At 44.2% G+C, this 10,516-nt stretch overlaps 1 protein-coding gene across 12 annotated transcripts in view; it reads right to left on the bottom strand.

Moving 5' to 3' along the window:
• Positions 1 to 8,753, bottom strand: part of LYPD6B (LY6/PLAUR domain containing 6B) — a 180,127-nt gene extending 171,374 nt beyond the window's left edge. For 10 of the 12 annotated variants that reach the window (XM_059394311.1, XM_059394317.1, XM_059394310.1 and 7 more), the window contains exon 1: positions 8,671 to 8,745. The gene's annotated coding sequence lies outside the window, so the exon portion shown is untranslated. Of the gene's footprint in view, positions 1 to 8,670 lie in introns of all 12 variants that reach the window. The other 2 variants (XM_059394318.1, XM_059394319.1) reach the window with 2 other exon arrangements.
• Positions 8,754 to 10,516: the final 1,763 nt, after the last annotated feature.

Raw genomic sequence — 10,516 nt, forward strand, 5'->3', positions numbered from 1 at the left:
AAAGAATGGACAACATGAAAGATCAAATGCTTAATTTTACTAGAAAGATAGGTCTACAAGAAACCTGCTTTAAATATACAGATAGGATTTGTGAGGGAGAATAAAATGAAAAACAAACTTGAAAGGCTAAAAACAGTAACAGAAATGGAGACAGCTTTCAACATTCTTCCACAGATTTGACACAGCCAAGGAAAGAGTCAGTGAACTTGACAGTAGGTCAACAGAATTGCCCACACTAAAACAAGAAACAAGAAAAAGAAGAATGAAACAAAACAAAGCTCTGTTCAACAGCTCTGGAATAAGTCAAATGTTCTAAACTAGGTGTAAATCAAATTACAGAAGGAGAGAAGAAAATGGAGCAGAGGAAATATCTGAAGAAATAATTGTTGGGAATTTTCTAAAATTAATTACAGACACCAAACCACAGATCCAAGAAGCTCAAGAACATCAGGCAGGATGTGCAAGAATGTACATATATGTACACATGTGTAGGCACACACGCACATGCACCCAGAGGTACAGCATATTAAAACAGCTGATATCGAAGGCAAAAAGAATCTTTAAAAAAAAAAAGACTTTATTTATTTGACAGACAGAGATCACAAGTAGGCAGAGAGGTAAGCTGGGGGTTGGGGAACAGGCTACCCACTGAACAGAGAGCCCAATGTGGGGCTCAATCCCAGGATCCTGAGATCATGACCTGAGCCAAAGGCAGAGGCTTAATCCACTGAGCCACCCAGGTGCCCCAACAAAAAGAATCTTGACAGTAGTGGTAGAAAAATAAAACACTAAATATAAAAGAAGATAAGGATTGTAGAAGATATCTTGTCAGTAGCATGCAAGTAAGAAGTCAATAAAGCAGTGTCTTTAAGGTGCTGAAAGAAAAAATAAACTGTCAACCCAAAATTCTAGACCCAGTGAAATAAATTTCAAAAACAAAGGAGGGGGTGCCTGGGTGGCTCAAAAGCTAGCAAAATGGCAGATTTTAATTAAGTTTAACAGCATAGTAAATGTGAATAGTCTAACACACCAACTGAAAAATAGATATTGTCAAATAGGTGAAAAAAGAAAGACTCTGAGGTCTACAAGAAACCTGCTTTAAATATACAGACACAGACAGGCTAGACGTAAAAGAAAAGTAAAAGATACAGGAAACAAACACTAAACGAAGGAAGCTGGAGTAACTATATTATGAACACCCAAAGCAGTAGAACCCAGAACAAGGAATACTAACAAGGAAAAGGAGGAATAGTACATAATAATAAAAGGATCAGTTCTCCAAAAGACATAACAGTCCTGAATGTGCATGCACCTAAGAACAGATAATCAAAATACATGAAGCAAAAAGTGATAGGACAAAAATAGAAGAAATAGAAATAGAAAAATCCACATTTATAGTTGGAGACTCCAACATGCCTCTCTGTTATTGATAAAACAAATGGACAGAAAATCAGGACAAAGAAGACCTAAAATTTCCAGAACATTCTACCCGAAAATAGCAGAATACAGATCCTTTTCAAGTACACATTGAACACTCACCAAGACAGACCACATTCTGGGGCATAAAACAAAGGTGAGCAAATTTAAAAGGATATAAGTCATGCAAATTATACTGTGAGACAATAACAGAATTAAATTAGAAATCAATAACAGTAAGACTTCTGGAGAATTCCCAAATAGTTAAAAATCAAATGATATACAGTCAAATAACATGTGGATTAAGAGGAATTCTCTTAATATTCTTAAATATTTTAATTTTAAATAAGTGAAAATGCAAATACACATAACAAAATTGTGGAATGCAGCTAAAGCAGTGGTTAGAGGGAAATGTATAGCACTAAATGCTTACATTAAAACAGAAGAAAAATCTCAGATCAGTAAAATGAGCTATTAAGAAAACAACTAAATTAATTAATTAATTAATTAAACCCAAAGCAAGGAGAAAGAAGTATTAAAGAAAGAGCAGAAAGCAATAAAATCGAAAATAGAAAAACAGACAAAATTAATGAAACCAAAAATCTGGATCTTTGAAAAGATCAATAAAATTAATAACCTTCTAGATAGAGTAAGAAAAATATTGAAGACACAAATTACCAGTATCAGGGATGAAAGGAGAAAATCACTATAGATTCCATGGACATTAAGTGGATGATATGAGAAGACCACAAAAAATTCTATCTTATGGAGATATATATTTGACAACTTACGTGAAGTAGAACAATTCCTTAAAAAATACAAACTACCCAAACTTATCAAGAAATAGGCATCCTTAAGTGCACCCATACCTATTAAATCTGTAGTTTAAAACCTATCAAAGAAAACTCTAGGCCTATATGGCTTCATTAATGAATTCTACCAAACACTAAAGTAAGAAATAATACCAATCCTGCACAGCCTCTTCCAAAAATACATCACAACCAAGTGAAATTATCCCAGAGATACAAGATTGGTTCAATGTGTGAAAATCAATCAGTAAAATTTGCTGTATTAAATATGAAGAAAAAAATCACATGATCTTGTCAACAGATGGAGAAAAAGCATTCAACAAAATTCAAAATCGATCCAAAATAAAAAATCTCAGTAAACTCAGAATACAATGGAAATTCTTTAACCTCATAGGGCATCTAGCCTCAGTTAACATCATACTTAATAGTGAAAAATTGATTATTTCTTCCCCATGACAACAAACAAGGCAAGAATGTTCTCTCTCCCCACTCCTATTTAACATTATACTGGAATTCTTAGCCAGTGCAATAAGAAATATATATATATATATGGCATCCACACTGGGAAGGAAGAAATAACACTGTCTTTATTTACCAATAACATGATTGTGTAGAAAATCCAAAGAATCTACAAATAAGCCCCCTAGAATAAGTGACTTTAGGAAGGTAACCAAATGTAATGTCAATATATAAAAAGCAATTGCAGGGGTGCCTGGGTGACTCAGTTGAGTTGAGTGACTGACTCTTTATTTTGGCTCAGGTCATGACCTCAGGGTTGTGAGGTAGAGCCCCACATTGGGCTCCACACTCAGTGGGGAGTCTGTTTGAGATTCTCTCTCTCTCCCTCTGTCCCCTAACTCGCTCTCTTTTTCAGTCTCTCTCTTTAAAATAAATAAATAAAGCTTTTAAAAAATTACATTTCTATATACTAGCAACAAGTTTGATTCGCAATAAAAATTGAAAAACCGGCTTACCAAAGCTGAAAACTTTTGCCTGGAGAAAGACACCCTTAAGGGAATAAAAATATAAGGCACAGCCTGAGAGAAATTCAGGCAAAACACGTTTCTGACAAAGAACTTACATCCAAATTAGGTAAAGAACTCTCAAAACTCAACAATAAGAAAACAAACAACCCAATAAAAATAGGCAATCAAAATTACCACTACATAACATTTAAAGACTTTAAATTTTTATTTGAATTTGTGTATTTTTTCCGGTCCATTAAGAGTCTAAACAAAACTCCTCACAAATTTTTTTTGGACCATTTCATTTGATCCAGAACTAGCCTTTTGATCTCTGTCAACCCTTGATGTAGTTTATATTGACCTAAAAAAAATAAACTATTAGTTTTAATTGAACTCAGGAGATAAATTTTGTATAAGCCCTTCATAAAGAGACTAATTTTCCCATCAAATAAAACTGACTCTTCGCCTGGGTGGCTCAGTGGGTTAAGCCGCTGCCTTCGGCTAGGGTCATGTTCTCGGGGTCCTGGGATCGAGTCCCGCATCGGGCTCTCTGCTCAGCAGGGAGCCTGCTTCCTCCTCTCTCTCTCCCTCTGCCTGCCTCTCTGCCTACTTGTGATCTCTCTCTGTCAAATAAATAAATAAATTCTTAAAAAAAAAAAAAACTGACTCTTTAAACACACAAACAAAAAAGTTGTAACTTTCTGAGGCATAAAAATTTATTTTCTCAGGGTGCCTGGGTGGCTCAGTGCGTTAAAACCTTTGCCTTCGGCTCGGGTCATGATCCCAGGGTCCTGGGATTGAGCCCCACATCGGGCTCTCTGCTTGGCGGGGAGCCTGTTTCCCTCTCTCTCTCTCTGCCTACTTGTAGTCTCTGTTTGTCAAATAAATAAATAAAATCTTTTAAAAAAATTATTTTATCACCTTTTAAATAATGAACCCTGAGCATGAATCACATTTTTAATCACCATACTTCCTCCTTCTCCCTGATACCAAAACTAAACAATTCTGGAACCCAATGATGAAAGAAATTACTCTTATTTTCCCTTTGCTCATATTTCTTCACTTATTTCTCACCACTGGTACCACATTTTGTAAGTCACTGTAAATCATGTTTGGGAACAATGTGAAGTATAACAAAGAAACAAAGAGATTCTGTGTGAAAGAAATCTTTTAAAATCAAGTTATTCAACATATAATCCTCTTCTTCCAAGTGAATGTCTTTTCCTCCCAAATATCATGCCGGCTCGGGCCATACTTCTCCACTGGAAACCAGAGAAAGAATAAACCTTGAAGATTTCCAGCACTATGCCCAGCTTGTTTCCAACTATTGCACTCTTTTCTTACCCAGTTTTATTTTTTTAGAGTCTTTTTTTACATTTGAGTATGTCTGACACATAATGTAACATTAGTTTCAGATATACAACAGACTGATTCAACAAGCCTATATGTTACACTATGCTCACCACAAATCCAGTTGCCCCCACCATACAAAGCCGTTACAACACGGCTGGCTATATTCCCTATGCTGTGTGCTTCATCCCTGTGACTTATTCATTCCATAACTGGAAGCCTGTATCTTCCACTCCTCTTCAGCCATTCTGCCCACCCTTCCACCCCCCTCCCCTCTGACAATAACTTATTTCTCTCTTAGTACTTCTCTTCACCTGAAAAATGAGACAAAACATAAATAAATAGGTTCCCTTCTAGTAGACTGTAGGTGTGATGAGCAGAGAGATTTGTCTTTCTTGTGTACTCTTTTACCCTCAGCACCGGAAACAGGGTCTGGCACACAGTAGATGCTCAATTAAATATTTGTGAACCAATGACTTCCCAAGACATCTCTCCCTCCCCATTCCTTCATGTTTTTCCAGTGATCCTGGACATCCCATAACAGCACTGCTGATGGAAAATATGCTACCCTCCACTCCCTCCTCTCGGGATTAGTGACCAAGTCTTTTTGCCAATTTCTGTGCCAACAAGATATGGAGGATGCACAACTTGTTGCCCAATCTAACTCCAAATGTCCACCAACATCAGCCATATCAGATGGAAACAAAAAGCAGCACTCACTTCACACTTCCAGTGAAAACAGGCTAAATGTTTTAAAAGCAATAGGCAGTTGAGGCTGGTTTCCTACCAAAACAACTACAGACAATTCGCCCACTGATTTTACTATCAGGACAACTGTTTTCTTGCCCAGGATCTCCCACTGACTGCATCTTCACCAAGTCCCAGCCTGTTAGTTTGAAGACAGGTAACAATACTGAAATGAAGCCATGATTTGGAACAAGCAAGTGTTCTCAACGGGAAGTACAGGAGATGGTGAAGGGGAGGTGCTGGGGACTGAGACACAGACCAGAACCAGCTGTGAGGCTTTTTCAAACTATACGCATCCCCCCAACCCCAACTCCTCCACCCTAACCCACCCCTACCGAATCATCACCATAGAGTAAGCCACTGTTGCTGTTGCCAACAGGAATATGAAAAGCTCAGAAAAAAATTTTTAAGTGTAAATTCTTTGAAGAATGGGATCAAGATTTATGCTTCTTGGCGATAGCCAGAATGATATCTCACACTGGGTACTCTATGTTAGAGTCGAGTCTCTACCTGTGTCTCTGCCGGTGTCTCCCGCCTCACTTTTCTCTGCCCTCAGCTACACCCTGTACTTCTACTGTCCTGCACTTCTCCCGACTGCCCATACAGGCCAGCCCTTTCACCATCTGTCCCTGCCTGTGGGAAAAACCACAGACTGACTGCCTACCTAACAGCCTGAGAGGCAAACTCCCTTCCTCCCTTGCTAGCAGAACTGCAGCGTTGTTCAGATAAGGGGCATCAGTGTGTGGAAGGTGAGCCCCTCTCTCAGCTCCAGAAGATGGCATGGATAAAACAATCATAGCCCACCTTCTTCTCTTTCACCAGTGACTGGTTTAAGGTGGCCATATGACCATCCTGGCCAATGACCTAGGGAATGTCTGGGAAATCTTGTCCTTTGTTTTCTAGACAAACACCATCCCTCCCTTCTGTTTGGGATGTTACCAGCCGCAGCCCTGATAGAACCATAATCAACCTGTGGCAGAGCAGGGAAAAGCAAGCAAATCCAACCAAGAGGGCCCGTGACCACCGTGAACCACCTCCTGCAGACTTCTTAAGTGAGACAGTAAAGTAACCTAAATCACATAACTTACAACAGCAAGCACTGATTCCCCACCACAATGGCCTGGGAAGTCCCTCCGGGCTTTTCTCCTCAAGCAGCCCTACTATCTCCAATTTTGAGCACCACTACAGTCTCCTTGGGAAGTCTTCACTCTATGCCAGACAGTTAAACGGTCCCAAGCACTGTTATCTGCATATCTGCCTTTCCCGCCAGACTGTGAGCTTCTCCAAAGAAGCATTTTCACCCTTGGCAGAAGCCCTGGCTTACTGAAATTAAGACTCAGTTTGGGCTTAGCATAAGTGACTCCATTTTAGTCCTATTGAATGAATGATCAACAAAACAAGGAATGGAAGGATGAACACACAGGATGCTTTCCATGCCTGGATAAAAACTTGATGACTGACAGATTGAATATGGCACCCAGGCTGTCTACACTCTACTACAGACTTCGTCTAGGTGGTGATGAGCAAAGGCAGAGAGAGTGCAATGGACATGTACTATTTTTATACAACTTCTCACTGGGAACTGCCCCTCTCCAGCCAGCAGCTGAACTGGAGCTGAACAAATCCCCCAGGCACTGGTGACACCTGGGTAAAGTATTCACTCCTATTGTGAATATCCATATCACTCTTACCACCACTCCCTATGCACAGAGATGACTTGGCCCAGCTTTAGTCTAGCCTATCAGTAAGACTTGCTGTAAGGACAAAAAAGTTGGAAGAAGAGAGAGACTCTCCCCCCCCCCCACCCCCCCCCCCCAAGGAGCGGATGAACCTGAAGTCGCCAGTGCTATTTATCACCTCATATTAAAAACCAGTCATCAGGGACGCCTGGGTGGCTCAGTTGGTTAAGCAGCTGCCTTCGGCTCAGGTCATGATCCCAGCGTCCTGGGATTGAGTCCCACATCGGGCTCCTTGCTCAGCAGGGAGCCTGCTTCTCCCTCTGCCTCTGCCTGCCATTCTGTCTGCCTGTGCTCGCTCTCTCTCCCTCTCTCTCTCTGATAAATAAATAAAATCTTTAAAAAAAAAAAAAAAAACAGTCATCACAGAAGGCAAAAAGAGTTAAGACATGTATGAGAGAGAATGATGCCTGCAACCTCATGTGAGCCCCTGGATGTAGCCATGCCTGAAGCTAAAACCCTCAGACTTTTTCATTTCTGTGACCCAATTTCCATATTACATCAGGCAATTTTCAAATGACCAACACCCAACTCAAAAGAATTCTGACAAACACAGTTGATAATGGCGAAAGCAGGCTGATAACACCCCTCTACCTGCACCTTCCGATCGACTGCCTCTAGGATGGCATCAGGAAGTAAAAGAGCCTGAAAGTAGCTTAGCAGTGAATAAGTCAGAGTGATTAAAGGGAAAAGAAAGAAAGAAAGAAATGCCACCCCCAAAACACACACACACACACACACCACACCGCCACCACACTAGGGTTTCACCTTAAAGGAGGGTAATCTAAGCCTCCTGGATCCCCCTTCTGTTCAGAAATGTGCGGAGGCCTCTGGGAGGCATAAAGTGTTACACTATCACATAGGGAAAAAATGGAGAGAACTTTCACCAAGCTTCGTGCCATGCACTTTATGAACATGAGATAACTTAAAGCTATTTTAATGACTATCATGCCCATTTTGCCTTGGAGGAAACTGAGCATCAGCGAAGTGAAGCAAGTTGCTCAAGCTCACATAGCTAGTAACTGGAATTTAAAGAGCACTCGAGACCTTTTCCTTCTCTCTTGGATGGCTGGGTCCTGGGAGATGGAGGCCCTCCACCTCCACCCTCATCTCCACAACGCCCCAGGGCACACAGACCTGCAGTCTTCCCACCAAAGGCCCCTAGAGTCAGAGCAGCCGAGCATACTCAGCGCCCAGGGAACAAACTAACCCGGGCGCGTAGGTCTTTAATCACCGCCACCACCAAAAGTAAAGAGCCGGGCAGAGCAGCGGCAGGACGCGGGCCCGTGTGCGGCGCCGCAGAGAGAGAGGCGGGAGCGACTTGGGCTCCTCCGCCGCCCGAACCCCCGCCGCAGCTCCGGCTCTCCCCAGCAGCCCGGCCCCCCAGCCTCTCCGCTCCCCACCAGCGCCAGGCAAACGCTCGAAGGTGCCCTGGCGGAGCAGGAGACCCTCCGCCGCCCCCGCCCCCGCCCCGTCCAGGTGTTCCCAGCTGTTAGCCCCCCCGGAGGCTTCGGGACCCCCGCCCCTCCACGGCACCGCGGCCCTCCACGGCCCCGCCGCAGCCGCGCGGTTCCGCATGTCCCCCGCGCGGGGTCCTCCGGCCCCGGCCGACCACCGCCCCCAGCTGGCCGCGACCTCCCCGCTCACCTGCGCCGCCCGCGCCCGCGGGGCCTCTCGGCACCCCAGCCCGGCTCCCGGCCACCGCTCCGAGCGCGCCCGCCGGGGGCCGGCGTTGGCTCCGGCCGCGCGGGGAGGGGCGGGGCGGGGCGCGGCTCCTCCCCGCCTGAGCCACCTGGGGCGCCCGCGAGGGGCTCGGCCCGGACAGGTGGGCCCCGCTCGGGAGCGAGCCTCCCGGGGCTCAGCCTCCTCTGGGAACCTCAGGGATCCTCCGCCGGGTTGAAGGGAGGCCCGGGCGACCTCCTGTTAGGTGACACCGGGTCGCTTAATGCCTGCGAGGCGGCGGGGAGCCACGGCCGGGTCTGTTTCCAGCCTGACCCGCTCAGGAAATGGAACACAGAGCGTGAGGCTGACCGGACCAAGCGACCAACAGTGCGAAGAGTGGAAGCCAACCCCTTTATTTGGGGGATGTACAAACAGAGAACCCAGAACTGAGACCCTCGGGTTGGGGCCCAGGTGACTTAGTTCAGAACTGTAAGAACTCAGGCCTTTTCTGACCATCCCACACTAAGCCATCTGCACCTCACCCACGGTGGGCTCAGATGACGTCCAACCCTTCCATAAAATAACATTAAGCTATAAATAAGATCATTTCAGGTAATGATATCCTCCCTCAAGAGGGGAGGAATCTCCTCTGTCCACTGTTAAATAACCAAAGACTTGAACAAATCCAAGATAGCTCATGTGCTCAGTGAATACTTGGTGCACAAATGAGGCGTGGCCCGGTCTTCTGAGTCCAGCCTTCTGCTGGTCCTTACAGGCCAGAATTGCCCCAGCATCTCTCCTACTTTCAGTGAGAACCCAGAGTCAAGAGGCCAGGCTTCCAAGCCACCACCTATCCTTTCTGTACTGCTTGCCTCCCCTCCCACGGCCTGCCAGGCAGCTGGCTTGAGGGAGTCCACACCCCTTGGGCATCTTTGTAAACTGTGAAGCAAATCTTTTAATTTCTGAAGATGTCACAGGCAGGGTTACTCAGAAATATAATGTTGTCCTGCCAGCTTTGCCCTTGTGGAAACAGATGAGAGTTTGTAACTCTGACCCAGGAACCCCCAGCTAGTAGCAGAGCTAAGCCTCAGGCGTTTGTGGTGATGGTGGGTCCAATAGCCAGGAAGCCTTGAGTGGGGATACAACTTCTACAGAAAGGGGGCTTGTGTTTGGTCCTCTGCTGAGATCTCTAATTGGTGGCCTCTCCAGGCCTCTCAGAAGGCAAGTGTGATATGAGACACTCACACTTACCGAGGCCCTGACAGTTTAAAAAAAAAAAAAAAAAAAAAGTGTGGGGCACCTGGTTGTCTATGTCAGTAGAACATAGGACCCTTGATCTTGGTGTTGTGAGTTGTTTGAGCCCCGTGTTCAGTATGGAGGTTATGCTGAATAAATAAATAAATAAATAAATTCCATTTAAACAAACAAACAAAGAAAAGGTATCAGAATAGAATACAAAGAGTGTGGTGTATTTTTTCCACTGGGCAAATGAATGGCCTTAACACACACATACACACACACACACACAATGTTGTGTGTTGCTGCTACTCACAAATTAATATCAAGATTCACTAAAGAAACCCATTCTAAGCACACTACAGGAAACACAGCACAACTTTGAAGTTGCGTGAACATTCCTGCTTAGAACTATTTCAGTGTACTTCTCTGTCTATTAAACCTCAAAGCCATAATTAGATGCTGTCTGTTAAGGTGAGGTCAGGGCCAAGTGGTCTGCTCCACCCATACCCCCAACAATAGGCTTAACATTCTTAGGGCCTGGACCCCCGCCCCCTCCCCCACCCTGATCCCGCTTCTTCAGTGAGTCTGGCGC

This window comes from Mustela nigripes, chromosome 3 (genome assembly GCF_022355385.1).
Source record: "Mustela nigripes isolate SB6536 chromosome 3, MUSNIG.SB6536, whole genome shotgun sequence".
NCBI lineage: Eukaryota > Metazoa > Chordata > Mammalia > Carnivora > Mustelidae > Mustela > Mustela nigripes.